A 17,787-nucleotide genomic window follows, 5' to 3' on the forward strand; every position below is an offset into this window, starting at 1 on the left:
TGACTGTGCAATAGACTCACTCAAATGTGCAATCCACTGGTATTCCTATTTATCTCTATTATATATTCTGTATTTATATATGTGTATATGTGTATATACAGTATATTTATGCTCATAGCCTTACTCTTATTCCCCTTTTTTTGGTATTCCAACTCTGTAACATGCAACTTCTGTCCATGCTGTGTGGAAACTGAATTCCCCGGAGGAACCCACCTGAGAGATTAATAAAGTTTAATCTAATATAATCTAAACACTCCCCTGAGCTGGAGAGGAAATCAGGCACAGCCATCTGTCCCCCTGGCCTATGGACCACCTTGACTTTAAACTACTATAAAGCCAGATACCACTGGGTGATCCGGGCATTGGCATCTTAACATGGCATCCCAAAGTTAACAAGTTGGCCAGACAGATTCCAGACAGGATGCACTCCAAGGGCACACTTATCAGCGTAGATGGCAGACCAATAAAATCGGGCCAATTATTTGCTCCAGAGTCTTGCCAGTCTGCCATGGAGTTAAAGTGTGTCACCTGGAAAATAATTTCCTGTCATCTTTGCGGCCCCAACAACTGGGTGTCTCTCTCCTCTGTGCCAGTGTCACAACTAACTCAATATAACCCATCTTTTAATAATTTTGGATCTTTAATTCTGTGCTTGAACTAATTCTTCATTGTTCCTCCACAGAGTGGACCAGGAGAGCTCAGAGGTTCCCAGTGGTCAGTCTGTCCAGCAGCATCAAACGCAACTGGACTCCATATTTATGGTCTGTACATGTACAACAATTACTTTTACATCTATTCTGTTCACAGTCATCTCCATGCTGCTCATTGTAGACCAGTGGATTGTCAGTGTGTCCAACATGGATCTGATGTTTGGCTCTGATTGGGTCATTCTTAAAGTATTCTGTTCCAGCTCCTGGAGGACAACATCATCACTTTTGTGAAGAATGAGCTGAAGAAGATCCAAAAGTTTATGAGTTCAAATTACCCAGAAGACAGTCAGAGAGAGGTTGGGGAGCTATTGGAGAGTGAAGATGAAGAGCAGAGGAGCAGCAGAGAGGCATTTGTAAAGATCACAGTGTACTTCCTGAGGAGAATGAAGCAGGAGGAGCTGGCTGACCGTCTGTATTACAGTAAGAGGATGTCTATAAAAAATCCTATTGTCTTAAGAGATGGAGCAACATGTAGCCAAATATCCATATTTTGGGGAGATGTTTGCGAAACATAATGTTCTGCATTCTTTTTTGCATAAAAATTTCATGTAGTTTGTCAACGCAAGCTTAAATCTGCACTGAAGAAGAAGTTCCAGTGTGTGTTTGAGGGAATTGCTAAAGCAGGAAACCCAACCCTTCTGAATCAGATCTACACAGAGCTCTACATCACAGAGGGAGGGACTGCAGAGGTCAATGATGAACATGAGGTCAGGCAGATTGAAGCATCATCCAGGAAACCACACAGACCAGAAAAAATAATCAGACAAGAAGACATCTTTAAACCTTTACCTGGAAGAGATAAACCAATCAGAACAGTGCTGACAAAGGGAGTGGCTGGGATTGGGAAAACAGTCTTAACACAGAAATACACCCTGGACTGGGCTGAAGACAAAGCCAACCAGGACATCCAGTTCATATTTCCATTCACTTTCAGAGAACTGAATGTACTGAAAGAGGAAAAGTTCAGCTTGGTGGAACTTGTTCATCACTTCTTTACTGGAACCAGAGAAGCAGGAATCTGCAGCTTTGAAGACTTCCAGGTTGTGCTCATCTTTGATGGTCTGGATGAGTGTCGACTTCCTCTGGATTTCCACAAAACTACAATCCTCACTGACCCTAGAAAGTCCACCTCAGTGTATGTCCTGGTGATAAACCTCATCAGGGGTACCTGCTTCCCTCTGCTCACGTCTGGATAACAACACGACCTGCAGCAGCCAATCAAATTCCTCCTTGGTGTGTTGATATTGAGACAGAGATCAGAGGGTTCACTGACCCACAGAAGGAGGAGTATTTCAGGAAGAGATTCAGAGATGAGGAGCAGGCCAGCAAGATCATCTCCCACATCAAGACATCACGAAGCTTCCACATCATGTGCCACATCCCAGTCTTCTGCTGGATCACTGCAACAGTTCTGGAGGATGTGTTGAAAACCAGAGACGGAGGAGAGCTCCCCAAGACCCTGACTGACATGTACATCCAGTTCCTAGTTGTTCAGGCCAGTGAAGTGAAGAAGGTCAAGTATGATGGAGGAGCTAAGACAGATCCACACTGGAGTCCAGAGAGCAGGAGGATGATTGAGTCTCTGGGAAAACTGGCTTTTGATCAGCTGCAGAAAGGAAACCTGATCTTCTATGAATCAGAGCTGACAGAGTGTGGCATCGATATCAAAGCTGCCTCAGTGTACTCAGGAGTGTTCACACAGATCTTTAAAGAGGAGAGAGGACTGTACCAGGACAAGGTGTTCTGCTTCATCCATCTGAGTGTTCAGGAGTTTCTGGCTGCTCTTCATGTCCATCTGACCTTCATCAACTCTGGACTCAATCTGCTGCAAGAACAAGAAGCAATGTCCTGGTGGTTTAAACCATCTCTCCACCAGAGCGCTGTGGACAAGGCCTTACAGAGTCCAAATGGACACTTAGACTTGTTCCTCCGCTTTCTCCTGGGTCTTTCACTGCAGACCAATCAGACTCTCCTTCGAGGCCTGCTGATACAGACAGGAAAAAGTTCTCAGACCAATCAGGAAACAGTCCAGTACATCCAGAAGAAGCTCAATGAGAATCTTTCTGCAGAGAAAAGCATCAATCTACTCCACTGTCTAAATGAACTGAATGATCGTTCTCTAGTGGAGGAGATCCACCTGTCCCTGAGATCAGGAAGGCTCTCCACAGATAAGCTGTCTCCTGCTCAGTGGTCAGCTCTGGTCTTCATCTTACTGTCATCAGAAAAAGATCTGGCTGTGTTTGACCTGAAGAAATACTCTGCTTCAGAGGAGGCTCTTCTGAGGCTGCTGCCAGTGGTCAAAGCCTCCAGCAAAGCTCTGTAAGTAAATTGTGGTGATATCGTCATGCTTAACCCTGGAGAACCCATGGGGTCAGAAAACCAATGGGGTCAGCTCTGACCCCATGGGTTCTCCAGGGTTAAAATGTTGATTATACTTAACAAAAAAGCAGGAATGAAAAAAACAAACAAACTGTGTAGCAGGAAATCTGAATTCAGTATCCTTAGCTAAAAAAATATTTAAGAAACACACAAAAAAGTAATCTGAGAAATTAGCAATTTATAGTTTATAGCAGGTTTACAGTTTTTTTTTTCACAAGTTCTACATTAGAAGCCAGAGGAGATGACGCAGTGAAGCTTTAATGCTTCAAAAAAAAAGTTATCTTTCTGGGAAAGGATAAGGGGAAAAGAGGTGAAATTACTTATTTCTGATGTAGAATGAAGGGCCTACAAACAAGGTCCAGAAAGGGATTATTTGAACTGTACGTAATCACAGACATTGGAATATGGAAAGTGACCAACAGTACTTTACGCCTGTGTCAGCAGGTACAGAGGTAGTACAACTAATTTTCTTCTTCACAGTTTTCCATTTACATTAAGAGGTATAATTATTTTTCCAAAGCAAATTCCACATTTAAATTCTGTTTATAATGAATTTAATTGTAATTTATTTATTTTAAATGAATACTATTGTAAACCAACATTTTTCTTTTGCCTGTCTTCCTTCAACACAGAAAGTGATTTCATGTGAGTGTAAATTATTTTTTCAGACTGAGTGACTGTAACCTCTCAAAGAGAAGCTTTGAATCTCTGTCCTCAGTTCTCAGCTCCAATTATTCTAGTCTCAGAGAGCTGGACCTGAGTAACAATGACCTGGAGGGTCCAGGAGTTAATCACCTATCTTCAGGACTGAATACTACACACTGTACACTGGAAACTCTGAGGTAATCCCCCCATCCCCATTGGACAGCTGTGCTAAAGGTCTTTACAAAACGCATCAGAAGAGTACAAAGAATGTTTTACTGGGTAGTTACCATAAACAACACCTTTTTATAGCTACTCTGTTTCATATGGTCACTGTTTGAAAGACTGTTTCAAATCAAGCAGATTATGAGTGTAATATTCAACAGATAGTGATGTCCTGCTTTAATCTTTGTTGAGATTATGTTCCAAGTCATAAGGCAGAAATTATGTTTATAGTAACATAGTTTGTTTTCATAACCTTTACATCAGAAGACAGAGGAGGTGGAGCAGCATGGTTCCTGAAACTGGCCAATGAAAAATAAAGTAGTCTTTCTGAGGAAAGATAAACTGAAAGCGAAAGGAAGTAAGAAGACTTATTTCAGATGCAGAATTGGGGGACTACATACAGGGTTCAGAATGTAAAAAATAGGGATTAATTTGAAATGTATTTAATCGAAGCCATTAAAATTAGGAAAGTGACCCATAGTACTTTATGCCTCTGCCAACAGGTATGGAGGTATAACCACTAACAGCTTCTCATAGGCTTCTAATTACATAAATGTACAATTGTTTTTACTATGCAAATTCCACATATTAATTCTATTTTAACCCTTTGTGGTCCATCGGAGCGGGCACGCTACCTTTCAGGTAACTATTTTTAAAGCCTGGTAGAATTACATCCAAGCTAGTGCAATTTTTTTTTCATATGAATGAGTGACTGAGTACAACTCACATTCAGCTTCTCCTAGGTCACAGTTTCTTTCTGCATATGGCTTTACAAATATTGCATAAAAAGCATTTGCAGAAACAAAAACATAATATTGCCAATCTGATCAGCTGTTTATAGCACTCCTGTGTTGAAATAAACATCAGCATGATCTATCTGATGTGCGCCATTACCTGCCCGAAACTGGAGGTGACATTTTCACAGAAAATTTTTGGTTTTTTTCCTATAGGGCATTTACAAAGATATGCTGGTGTTTTTAAAATTGATATTTGAGCTCGTGCCTTTCTGTATAAATTCTGGGATGCTTAGAACGCATATTGCACTGTTGGAAATAGTTTATTTTGATGCACATTCTGTTGTTGTTATTTTTTTTAAAAATTTGCATTATATTGTATTTAATATATTTATATATTATATTATATTATATTATATTATATTATATGTTCAACATGCAAAGTGTTTTCATGAGAGTACAAATTGTTTTTTAGACTGAGTGGCTGTAACCTCTCAAAGAGAAGCTGTGAGGCTCTGTCTTCAGTTCTCAGCTCCCAGTCCTCTAGTCTGAGAGAGCTGGACTTGAAGAACAATGACCTGAAAGATCAAGGAGTAAAGCTTCTGTTCTCAGGTCTGACAAATCCACATTGTACACTGGAAACTCTGAGGTAATTTATTTCCCCGTTGAGACAGCTGGGCCAAAAGTTGTTTGAAACTGCAGCAGAGTAGTAAGAAAGAATATTTTACTGGGACGTTGCCATAAACAACACCTTTTAATAGCCACTCTGTTTTATATGGCCACTGTTTGATAGACTATTCAAAACTAGATTTTGAGTGTAATATTTACCACACAGTGATGTCCTGCTGTCATGTCTTTTTAGATTATGTTTAAAGTGATCAGCAAGAAATTGTGTTTATAGTAGCTTTAAAGTTAATTTTCACAACCTCTACCTCACAAACTGGCCAATCAAAATAAAGCAATCTTTCCAAGGAAGGATAAACTGAAAGTGAAAGGAGGTAAAATGACTTATTTCAGTTGAAGAATAAAGGGACTACAAGCAAGGTCCAACATGTCATAAATAAGTATAAATTTGAAATTTATGAAAACACTGACACTAGAATTAGGAAAAGGATCAGCAGTATTTTATGCCCGTGCAGAGGTATTACCACTGACTCCAGCTCCTCACCTGTTTACCCTCACACACAAATATTATTTTTACATTCACATACACACATACACATTCCATGTTTGAATTCTTTTTTTTTATAAAATACATTAATTATGATTTATTTCATTATTGTAATTGAATAATATTGCACACCAACATATTTTTTGTTGTCTTGGTTGAGCATAGCATTTGATTTCATTTGATTGTTTTTCAGACTGAATTGCTGCAAACTCTCAGAAAGAAGTTGTGAAACTCTGTCCTCAGTTCTCAGCTACCAGTCCTCTCATCTGAGAGATCTGGACTTGAGTAACAATGACCTGAAGGATAGAGGAGTTAAGCTTTTGTCGGAAGAACTGAAAACTCCACATTGTACACTGGAAACTCTGAAGTGAGATTATTTTCCTACTCTTTTTTCCCTGCTTTGGACAGCTGGGCTAAAAGTTGTCAGAAACTTTAGCAGAGCAGTACACAGCCTGTTCTACTGGAAGGTCGGCATGAACAATACTGAATGGGGTTTTATATACTATATATGGTCAATTTAGGGTTTTCCTTTGTGCCTTTGGGCCAAGGAATGGGTCTCTACTGCTTTTGGTCACTGTACTGAGAGATGAGCTTAAAAGTGAGGCTTAGCACTAAAAGCTGATTTACTGGTCAGTTTACCTTTCTAATTGCTTGGTGTAACACCCGGATATGGAGTAGAAATAGATCCACGGATTAATTATTTAATTAACAATTTTAGCTTTAAAAAAAGTTAACTGTATTTCTTTATTTGTTATTTCATTGTTGTTGAATTTTTTTTCTTTCTTTCTTTTTTATAATTTAAATTGTGAATTTTCTAATCATAAATGTAATAAGCTATTGCTAAATGTAGTAGCTCCAATCTACACAATGATTACATTTTTAAAACAGTGTCCTTCTCTTGTTCTTGTTTTAACTTTAAGTCTAAGCCTCTGTAGCCTCTCAGAGATAAGCTGTGAAGCTCTGTCCTCAGTTATCAGCTCCATGCCATCTAGTCTGAGAGGGCTGGACCTGAGTAACAATGACCTGTTGGATTCAGGAGTGAAGCTTCTGTCTCTTGGAATGAAGAGTCCACACTGCAAACTGGAAGTTCTCTGGTAAGGATTCAGACTTTTCCTCTGATGACTTAAAATCTGATTCATATAACTGTGCAAAAAAATCAAACTTTATACTGAGTTTTATTTACCTTTGGGAGAATTATTAAAAATTGAATTGCAGTCTAAAGATTTTTCATAGTATTTTTTAAATTCAAATGTTCTAAGAAAATCGCTTCATACACTGTTTAATTAAGTAATTTGTGATATTTTACATCGATATGAGATGTTTGACAATAAAATGTGTCTATTGGGTATTAATGAAAATCATTGCATGAGAGCCTTGGAAGCCTAGTCTCATGGGCGAGTAAGGTATACTGAGCTTGAAGTCGGCATTTTCAGTGTCATTATAGTGGTGCTCTTTTTACCTGGCTAGATCACCACGGTGACTGATGCTGAACCTGTAATTTGATAGGCAGAATAAAATGAATGGGAATGAATAAATGTTATTGTTTGTGGTAAATAGAAAATTATTGTTCCCTGATGGATTGTTGTTTTGTGTGTCTGCAGTCTATCAGGCTGTCTGATCACAGAAGACGGCTGTCGTTCTCTGGCCTTAGATCTGAGCTCAAACCCCTCTCACCTGAGAGAGCTCGACCTGAGCTACAATCATCCAGGAGACTCAGGAAGAAAGCTGCTGTTGGCTGGAGTGAAGGATCCATGCTGGAGACTGGACACTCTCAGGTATGGAGAGAATGTCCGATAGAGGAGGAAGAGCTGGAAAAACTTCCCGTGTCCATCAGTCACTTCCTTTTTTTTCATGCAGATATGAAATAAACTGATCAATAAAAATTGGTAGACATCTCAGCATATGCAAAAGAACAGATTAGATGAATCTGTGTATTGGGATGCCATTGACATATTTATCCTAAATTAAAACCAGTAGAAACTTTAAGCCTAATTTTGACATAAAAGAAAAAAATCCTCATTTCTAAATTAGAGCTGTGGAAGAAGATGACAACTACAGGGAGATGTTTTCTATAGATATTGTCACAGGTAATGGGAAAATACGGACTCAGTCGCAGAGCTCTGGATGCGAAGCAAACAGTGCGTTTATTTACAGTGCCCAAAAACAGTCTCAAAACACAAAGCGAAGTGCAAAATCCAACAGTGATCCTCTCCAAACTCCCAGTGGTGCGCAGGTGAATTTCCAAAGTGATTATCCAAGTGTGTGTTCTCCTCCGAGAGCTTAATTCCGTGGGTTCCTCCTCTCCAACCTCCTGCTCCATGTCTCTTCCTTCTATAAACGAGCGACAACAACAGGTGAGAAGGCTAGCCGGCTAAAGCTAAGTTGCAAGTAACAAACACTTTTAACTACCGAGCTTCAAGTACAATCCAGCGTCGACTGCCGTCTGGACACACAGTGCCTCAGCCCACGACGAAGGATGATTAGTGACAGCTGGGTGGCAAATTAGGTGCAGGTGTGTCAGCCGCTGCGTGGAGACAACAAGGGTGGGGAGGAGGAGAGAGAGAGAAACACACACACAGGCAGGTCGCCCGGGAAGGACCGTCCGACCATGACTGATATAAACTCAAGCAGCACTGTAGAAATGCATTTATTTATTAATTTATTTATTTTATTTTTTTCAGAGGAAGAAAAAAAAAGAAAAAAAAAGAAATGCATTTATTAAGTGTGCCTATGCCAAGAGGCACACTTATTGCTATTCCTCAGATATATTATTCTTATTCCACAGTTTCTGCCTGAAATTTTGTGGCATAACTCACCCCGCAGTTTTGAGACAAGCTTCAAATATGTTATATCATTTTGTGCGGCTGGATCAAGAATGGTGCGCTATGACTTTTGGTGTTTATTACTTTCTATTTTTTTAAATATTAATATTTTAATACAGGTTTTTGCCCATTGAAATGAATGGGAAAGTTTTTGCCCACTTCATTTGTGGTGTGTTGGCGCTCTCTAGTGGTATGCTGGGAGTGGTACGGCCTGTCTACCCTTATTTGGATTACCGTAATGACGAAAATATCATCGTCGCTGCTTTCAGGAACCATTGGAATTTTTAAGGTTGCGCGAACCATTGAATAGTTACTGTAACCGCAAGGGTGTATGCTTGGTGGAAAACTCCATATCCCACAATTCATAGCACACGAGTCAAACAATGGCGGCCACCTCTTCGTTTTATATATTGCTTTTATTAGTGTTTCTAGGTCACAAAATAAACTTTTAAGATATTTTCAGGTGAGAATGTAGCTGTGTAAACTTCAAATATCTGCTCGTTTTATCAAGACATCCCATATTAGCAACAGTTCTCTTACGATGTTGCTGCCTGTGGAATGCTGCATGGCATGGCTAGTATTAACCCCGATTCTTTTTTCCCCGTGATAGAACAGAGAAAACCGACTCATAGTGTGTTAAAAGATTTATGTTTCTTTTTATTCAATCATCTTCCGGAAGAGAGAGACCCCTGCACAGCTCAAACGCCAGTTGCAAGAGCTCTAACATTTTTAGCTCAACATGTGTCTTATATGGTGTTATTCCTGTTTTTCTTCTCTCACCCCAACCTGTCGCAGCAGATGGCCGCCCCTCCCTGAGCCTGGTTCGGCCGGAGGCTTCTTCCTGTTAAAAGGGAGTTTTTCCTTCCCACTGTCGCCAAAGTGCTTGCTCATAGGGGGTCATATGACTGTTGGGTTTTTCTCTGTATCTATTATTGTACGATCTACTGTACAATATAAAGCGCCTCGAGGCAACTGTTGCTGTGATTTGGCGCTATGTAAATAAAATTGAATTTAATTGAAATTGAATTGAAAAGTAAATGTAAGCGCACCGCAGGTGTATGCACACTTTCTCACAGTGACCTCTGCATTGTGAGCAATACAAGGTCATGAATAACACATAATAAATTCACAGACACAGAAAGTGGCTGTTAAGAGGTTAAATCGGCATGGCCCAAAGCTCATGCAACCTAGGATGTTGCTGTCATCTTTCTGCTCCTGTAAAAACAGAGAAACACACATAGATACCTCCATCCACCCCTTTGTCATTTCTGGGTGGAGGCATATGCAATCTTACATGTTGGTGTCAAGTCAGTCAAGTCAGTTAACTCCTATCAGTCCAGTCAGGTCCCCTTTTTATGATTTATTCATGGCTCATAGTGAAAACTGTCGTTGCATTGAGTTTCTCACTGTCAGCAATATGACGAAAATTCAAAAAGAAAAAGAATTTAGATCAGATTACCACGGTGAATTCTTTAAGACCGGGAGTCGCTTTCTGATTGTGTCCCAAATAAGTGGCTTTCTCCAGAACCCATTTCAATATGGAAAAGCTCAATTGCAACCATTTCCCGACAACATATTGTATAGTGCTTACCTTTCTAATCGTGCAGATCTGCTCAAACGACAGAGATTATCAAACAAAACTTGCAGGACACTGTTTAAGTAACAAAATAAGAAATAAAAAGGCCTAGTTAAGTCATGACACATGCTCCTCATCTCCGGAGGGTAAATCATACCAAACCTAATTGACAGGTTCAACTTTGCAACAAAAGAAAAATCATCAGCTAGATTAATCCCAAAACATTCATCCATCAGCCACACACCTCACACCGCACACGTTCAGAAACAAACAACACACGCACGTAACACGCCCCCACCATAAGAATTAAACAATTCCTTGTTTGTTTAATTCCTGTCCGGTTACACTGCTCTGGATAGGGCATCGGCAATGACATTATCGAGGCCCTTTTTATGGCTAATTTGTAAGTTGAAGTCTTGTAAAAGGAGGGAAGCAAGCCTCGCTGATTGGAGTTTTGCATCCGCGAAAGAAACACAAGTGGGTTATGATCTGTGTTATGTGTCTGTGTTGGTTTTTTTGTTTTTTTTCTGAATGTGTGTATGCCAGTTCACCTGTGCAGGGGCTCGGCTGTGATTGGTGGACGGAAGGAACAGCCTGAACTAACTGGCTCCCCCTGTGGACTTAATCTATAAAAGGAGGACGGAAGAGCCGCGGTGTGTGGGGTGTGGAAATCTTCCCGTGCACTTGTCTTACGCTGTGTCCCAATTCAGGGTCTACACGCTTGAAGTACGCATTTTAAGTGCGGTTACGTCACCGCCATGCGACGACGGCTGTCCCAATTCAAAGTGTACTTCAAATGCATACTCCAAATGCGCCGTCGATTTCCCCAAATATCAAGCGTGGTCCAGTGCACGCTTCGTGGTCCCATATATTCGTGGTCCCATATATCCCACAATTCATAGCGCGGCGGTGGGTGTGGATAATTTTGCCGCAAAATACGGCAGAAGGGAGCGGCCGAAGAGGTTGTTTTTTTTTTTCTTTCAAAACTTTATTGAAATTATAAAGCGAACAGTCAGTCATTCCAGTTCAATTTGTAGAGTAGACATACAAGGCAAATAAGAGTAACAATATACAGTACAATGAAATAAGAAGGATAAATAAATAAAGGATAATAAAGAAAAAAGAAAAAAAAAAGGGGGGGGGAATGTGACAGACTTCATAACAACTTTGTACTTGAAAGTTGTGACAGCTCATTCCTTGAACATTTCTGAATGAATTTCAATCAATGACAGACCATTTTTTATTGGAAGTTAATTTAACTCATTCACTGCCATTGACGTCTATAGCCGTCAATTGCAGTGAATGAGTCAATGGGTTTAACTCATTCACTGCCAATGGCTGGCAGTGAATGAGTTAAGAGAGTTTAAGTAATATTCAATTTCAATCAAAAACAAATTAAATGATGGGGTTGAGTTTTGAAATTTACATTTATGTATATGGAATTTCCCTAATAAGATGGAGCGGCCGAAGAGTGAACTGTCAAAAGTACTGAATATGACGTCACTTATTTATGTGCGAATGTTTAATAATTAAAGTCAATCATATTTCCACAAACACAACAAGCTGAAAGTCAGTGATTATATGTATATATGTATGTATATATATATATATATATATATATATATATATATATATATATATATATATATATATATATATATATATCATAGTTCAAGGCTCAAGGTTCTTTATTTGTCACATGCATAGTTATACAAGTATAACACACAGTGAAGTGTAGCCTGACACACTCCTCGACATGTGCCAAAATTTGGGGGGGGGGGGGGGGCTGTGGAGGAAGAACATTTTATTTATATATATATATATATATATATAAAAACACCCAGCACGCCCCTGCGGGCGGTTTATCCTTCAAGCTCGGGTCCTCTACCAGAGGCCTGGGAGCTTGAGGGCCCTGCGCAGTATCTTAGCTGTTCCCAGGACTGCGCTCTTCTGGACAGAGATCTCCGATGTTATTCCCGGGATCTGCTGGAGCCACTCGCCTAGCTTGGGAGTCACCGCACCTAGTGCTCCGATTACCACGGGGACCACCGTTACCTTCACCCTCCACATCCTCTCGAGCTCTTCTCTGAGCCCTTGGTATTTCTCCAGCTTCTCGTGTTCCTTCTTCCTGATATTGCTGTCATTCGGAACCGCTACATCGATCACTACGGCCGTCTTCTTCTGTTTGTCTACCACCACTATGTCCGGTTGGTTAGCCACCACCATTTTGTCCGTCTGTATCTGGAAGTCCCACAGGATCTTAGCTCGGTCATTCTCCACCACCCTTGGGGGCATCTCCCATTTTGACCTCGGGACTTCCAGGTTATACTCCGCACAGATGTTCCTGTACACTATGCCGGCCACTTGGTTATGGCGTTCCATGTATGCCTTGCCTGCTAGCATCTTGCACCCTGCTGTTATGTGCTGGATTGTCTCTGGGGCATCTTTACACAGCCTGCACCTGGGGTCTTGCCTGGTGTGATAGACCCCAGCCTCTATGGATCTTGTACTCAGAGCTTGTTCTTGTGCTGCCATGATTAGTGCCTCTGTGCTGTCTTTCAGTCCAGCTTTGTCCAGCCACTGGTAGGATTTCTGGATATCAGCCACCTCCTCTATCTGCCGGTGGTACATACCGTGCAGGGGCCTGTCCTTCCATGATGGTTCCTCGTCTCCCTCCTCTTTCTTGGGTTTCTGCTGCCTGAGGTATTCACTGAGCACTCGGTCAGTTGGGGCCATCTTCCCAATGTATTCTTGGATGTTCCTTGTCTCATCCTGGACTGTGGTGCTGACACTCACCAGTCCCCGGCCCCCTTCCTTCCGCTTAGCGTACAGCCTCAGGGTGCTGGACTTGGGGTGAAACCCTCCATGCATGGTCAGGAGCTTTCTTGTCTTTATGTCAGTGGCTTCTATCTCCTCCTTTGGCCAGCCTATTACCCCAGCAGGGTACCTGATCACGGGCAGGGCGTATGTGTTGATGGCCCGGATCTTGTTCTTACCATTCAGCTGACTCCTCAGGACTTGCCTGACCCTCTGCAGGTACTTGGTGGTTGCAGCCTTTCTAGCGGCCTCTTCATGGTTCCCATTTGCCTGCGGGATCCCCAGGTACTTGTAACTGTCCTCTATGTCTGCAATGTTGCCTTCTGGTAGTTCAATCCCCTCAGTTCTGACTACCTTCCCTCTCTTTGTTACCATCCGACTACACTTCTCCAGTCCGAACGACATTCCAATGTCATTGCTGTATAGCCTGGTAGTGTGGATCAGTGAATCGATGTCTCGTTCACTCTTGGCATACAGCTTGATGTCATCCATGTACAGGAGGTGGCTGACAACTGCTCCGTTCCGTAGTCGGTATCCGTAGCCAGTCTTGTTAATGATCAGAACAGCAGTTGGGACAGAGCATCTCCTTGGTAGATCCCGCACTTGATGGTGACTTGTGCTATGGGCTTGGAGTTGGCCTCTAGTTATATATATATATATATATATATATATATATATATATATATATATATATATATATATATATATATATATACATACATACATACATACAGTGGGGCAAAAAAGTATTTAGTCAGCCACCGATTGTGCAAGTTCCCCCACCTAAAATGATGACAAAGGTCAGTAATTTGCACCAGAGGTACACTTCAACTGTGAGAGACAGAATGTGAAAAAAAAATCCATGAATCCACATGGTAGGATTTGTAAAGAATTTATTCGTAAATTAGGGTGGAAAATAAGTATTTGGTCAATAACAAAAATACAACTCAATACTTTGTAACATAACCTTTGTTGGGAATAACAGAGGTCAAACGTTTACTATAGGTCTTTACCAGGTTTGCACACACAGTAGCTGGTATTTTGGCCCATTCCTCCATGCAGATCTTCTCGAGAGCAGTGATGTTTTGGGGCTGTCGCCGAGCAACACGGGCTTTCAACTCCCGCCACAGATTTTCTATGGGGTTGAGGTCTGGAGACTGGCTAGGCCACTCCAGGACTTTCAAATGCTTCTTACGGAGCCACTCCTTTGTTGCCCGGGCGGTGTGTTTTGGATCATTGTCATGTTGGAAGACCCAGCCTCGTTTCATCTTCAAAGTTCTCACTGATGGAAGGAGGTTTTGGCTCAAAATCTCACGATGCATGGCCCCATTCATTCTGTCCTTAACACGGATCAGTCATCCTGTCCCCTTGGCAGAAAAACAGCCCCATAGCATGATGTTTACACCCCCATGCTTCACAGTAGGTATGGTGTTCTTGGGATGCAACTCAGTATTCTTCTTCCTCCAAACACGACGAGTTGAGTTTATACCAAAAAGTTCTACTTTGGTTTCATCTGACCACATGACATTCTCCCAATCCTCTGCTGTATCATCAATGTGCTCTCTGGCAAACTTCAGACGGGCCTGGACATGCACTGGCTTCAGCAGCGGAACACGTCTGGCACTGCGGGATTTGATTCCCTGCCGTTGTAGTGTGTTACTGATGGTGAACTTTGTTACTTTGGTCCCAGCTCTCTGCAGGTCATTCACCAGGTCCCCCCGTGTGGTTCTGGGATCTTTGCTCACCGTTCTCATGATCATTTTGACCCCACGGGATGAGATCTTGCGTGGAGCCCCAGATCGAGGGAGATTATCAGTGGTCTTGTATGTCTTCCATTTTCTGATGATTGCTCCCACAGTTGATTTTTTCACACCAAGCTGCTTGCCTATTGTAGATTCACTCTTCCCAGTCTGGTGCAGGTCTACAATACTTTTCCTGGTGTCCTTCGAAAGCTCTTTGGTCTTGGCCATGGCGGAGTTTGGAGTCTGACTGTTTGAGGCTGTGGACAGGTGTCTTTTATACAGATGATGAGTTCAAACAGGCGCCATTCATACAGGTAACGAGTGGGGGACAGAAAAGCTTCTTACAGAAGACGTTACAGGTCTGTGAGAGCCAGAGATTTTCCTTGTTTGAGGTGACCAAATACTTATTTCCCACCCTAATTTACGAATAAATTCTTTACAAATCCTACCATGTGAATTCATGGATTTTTTTTCACATTCTGTCTCTCACAGTTGAAGTGTACCTCTGGTGCAAATTACTGACCTCTGTCATCATTTTAGGTGGGGGAACTTGCACAATCGGTGGCTGACTAAATACTTTTTTGCCCCACTGTATATTATAATAATATAATAATCTGACAATACTATAATATTGGCCATATTATATTTACATTACCACAGTGAGTTGACTTTAGTCTCATGAACAACATTAACTAATTGTTATTTACTAACTAATCCTAAATGACTGTTCAGTACAGAAATGAAGCCCAACAATCATGTTTTACAGTCCTCTGGTCTCAGCCTCAGATACTCAACTAATCAAAGTGATGTCATGACGAAAATGAATGACCAACAAAACATTTTTCTCCTTCATTTCTGTCAAACAATGCTGTATGTAACGTGTCTCGCGGTTAGTATCATGGTTGCTAGGCAACCTGAACAGCGCGATGAAGCGTATACCGTCCCATTTCACAAGACTCTCACTTCCGCACTTCTCGTACTTATAGTGCGCACCGTACGTAGTACGCCTAGTGCGCGTACTTCAAGCATGCAGACCCTGAATTGGGACACAGCCTTAGATCCAGATGGAGCAGCCGCAGCTATAGCTACTTAGTTAAATTCGGGCATGTGTGTGAAGTGCAGAGCAAGTAGGGGTGAGCTGCCAATTATTTTGGAAAGCTTTGTTTTCTCCTGTTTGTTAGACCAGGGAGGTCAGACTGTTTCATTTCTTTTGTTTCTTTTCTTGAAGAAGTCAAAGGGGAACCAAATTCTAGGTTGGGTTTTGTTTGTTGTGTTGGCCTTAGCTGAAATCATACACTCCCACTATCGTTGTACTGAGTGCCATTGCCGTAAATAAATTATTGTTAAAAGCCCAATGCTGTGGCTGTGTCTGTTTGGGCAAGGGAAGTCGCGGGACACCCCACTCTTGTTGCGGTCATTCCGAGCCGGGTAATAACATGATTTGGGGGCTCGTCTGTTTTGTCTCATATGGATTTTAGGCCATATTACCCAGCCCTAGCAGGGAGGTGTCATTTCCAGCTAAACAGAAGAGGAATATAAATATAATTATGGTAACAGTTTGAATCCGTCATATTTCATTCAATTACAGTGGTGTACTGACGGATCCAGGATCAGTCCAAATCATCAGCAGTTTGATCACAAATGGATTGAAGTGTATTTGTGAAAATGTTGGCCTGTTCCTTTACTAGTGTCTAACAGTATGTGTATGAGAGCCATGTAATGTCCATGTGAAAGAGACTGTGCTGGTCTGACCCCCCTCCTCCTTTCAGGGTGGAGCCTGCTGGAGTCCGATGGTTGAGACCAGGTCTGAGGAAGTGTAAGTGTTTTTTAATGTGATTAATGAAAACAAAGCAGCACACACTCAACCATCTTCAATCTGTCACATCACTCATTCACATCTCTAAAGTCAGGAGTCATCATCAAAGTGTTAATCAATGAACAGGTGATGGATCAATAACTGCTGTTGGATTGTGTTTGTTCCCTCCATCAGATTCCTGTCAACTCACAATCGACACAAACACAGTACACACAAACCTCCAGCTGTCTGACAACAACAAGAAGGTGACACATGTGAAGGAAGTTCAGTCATATCCTGATCATCCAGACAGATTTGATGTTTATCCTCAGCTGCTGTGTAGAAATGGTCTGTCTGGTCGCTGGTACTGGGAGGTTGAGTGGAGAGGATACATTTACATATCAGTGAGTTACAGAAGAATCAGAAGGAAAGGAGAGGGCAAAGACTGTTGGTTTGGATGGAATGATCAGTCGTGGAGTCTGTACTGCTCTGGTGATGGTCCTCGTCATGTCAAGCACAATAAAAGAGAAATATCCATCTCCTCCTCTGTCTCTAACAGAGTAGCAGTGTATGTGGATTGCCCTGCTGGCACTCTGTCCTTCTATAAAGTCTCCTCTGACACTCGGATCCACCTCCACACCTTCAACACCACATTCACTGAAACTCTTTATGCTGGGTTTTGGGTCTGGTCTGGTTCCTCAGTCACTCTGTGCTGAGTGTAAAGAGTGTCCTCCTGTTAGAGAAACACTCTGACCGTTGAACAGTCTGTACATGTCTGTTTCTTTCACTCAGAAACATGTTTTCAAATTCTTGGATTCAATCAGTTGATGTTTGAAACTGTTCTAAATGATTCCTTGTAAACTTCTTCCTCTTCAGTCCTTTAAAGATGGAAGCTCCCATTATTCCAGGATACACATGTCTGTATTTTTCCACTCAAAGCTTCACAGTGAATATCAGTATGTTGTGTTTCTCTGAAGCTCAGCTCACAACCAGCTTTTAAGGTATTTCGTTTCATGTTTTTTATGCCTGTTTTTATTTGCTTATTTTATTTGTCCTTGGGTGTTTTGAAAGATGCTTTTAAATAAATAAAATGTATTATTATTATGAGCTCCTCTGCATTTTCAACAAGTCTGAGCTCATTAAAATGAATCCAAATGTTTGATTTCTCTTTCTT

General features: G+C 41.4%; 1 pseudogene; it reads left to right on the forward strand.

Moving 5' to 3' along the window:
* LOC113019450 (protein NLRC3-like) overlaps positions 1–17,391 on the forward strand; it is a 33,700-nt pseudogene extending 16,309 nt beyond the window's left edge.
* The last annotated feature ends 396 nt before the right edge of the window (positions 17,392–17,787 follow it).

The sequence above is a fragment of the Astatotilapia calliptera genome, chromosome 3, assembly GCF_900246225.1.
Source record: "Astatotilapia calliptera chromosome 3, fAstCal1.2, whole genome shotgun sequence".
NCBI lineage: Eukaryota > Metazoa > Chordata > Actinopteri > Cichliformes > Cichlidae > Astatotilapia > Astatotilapia calliptera.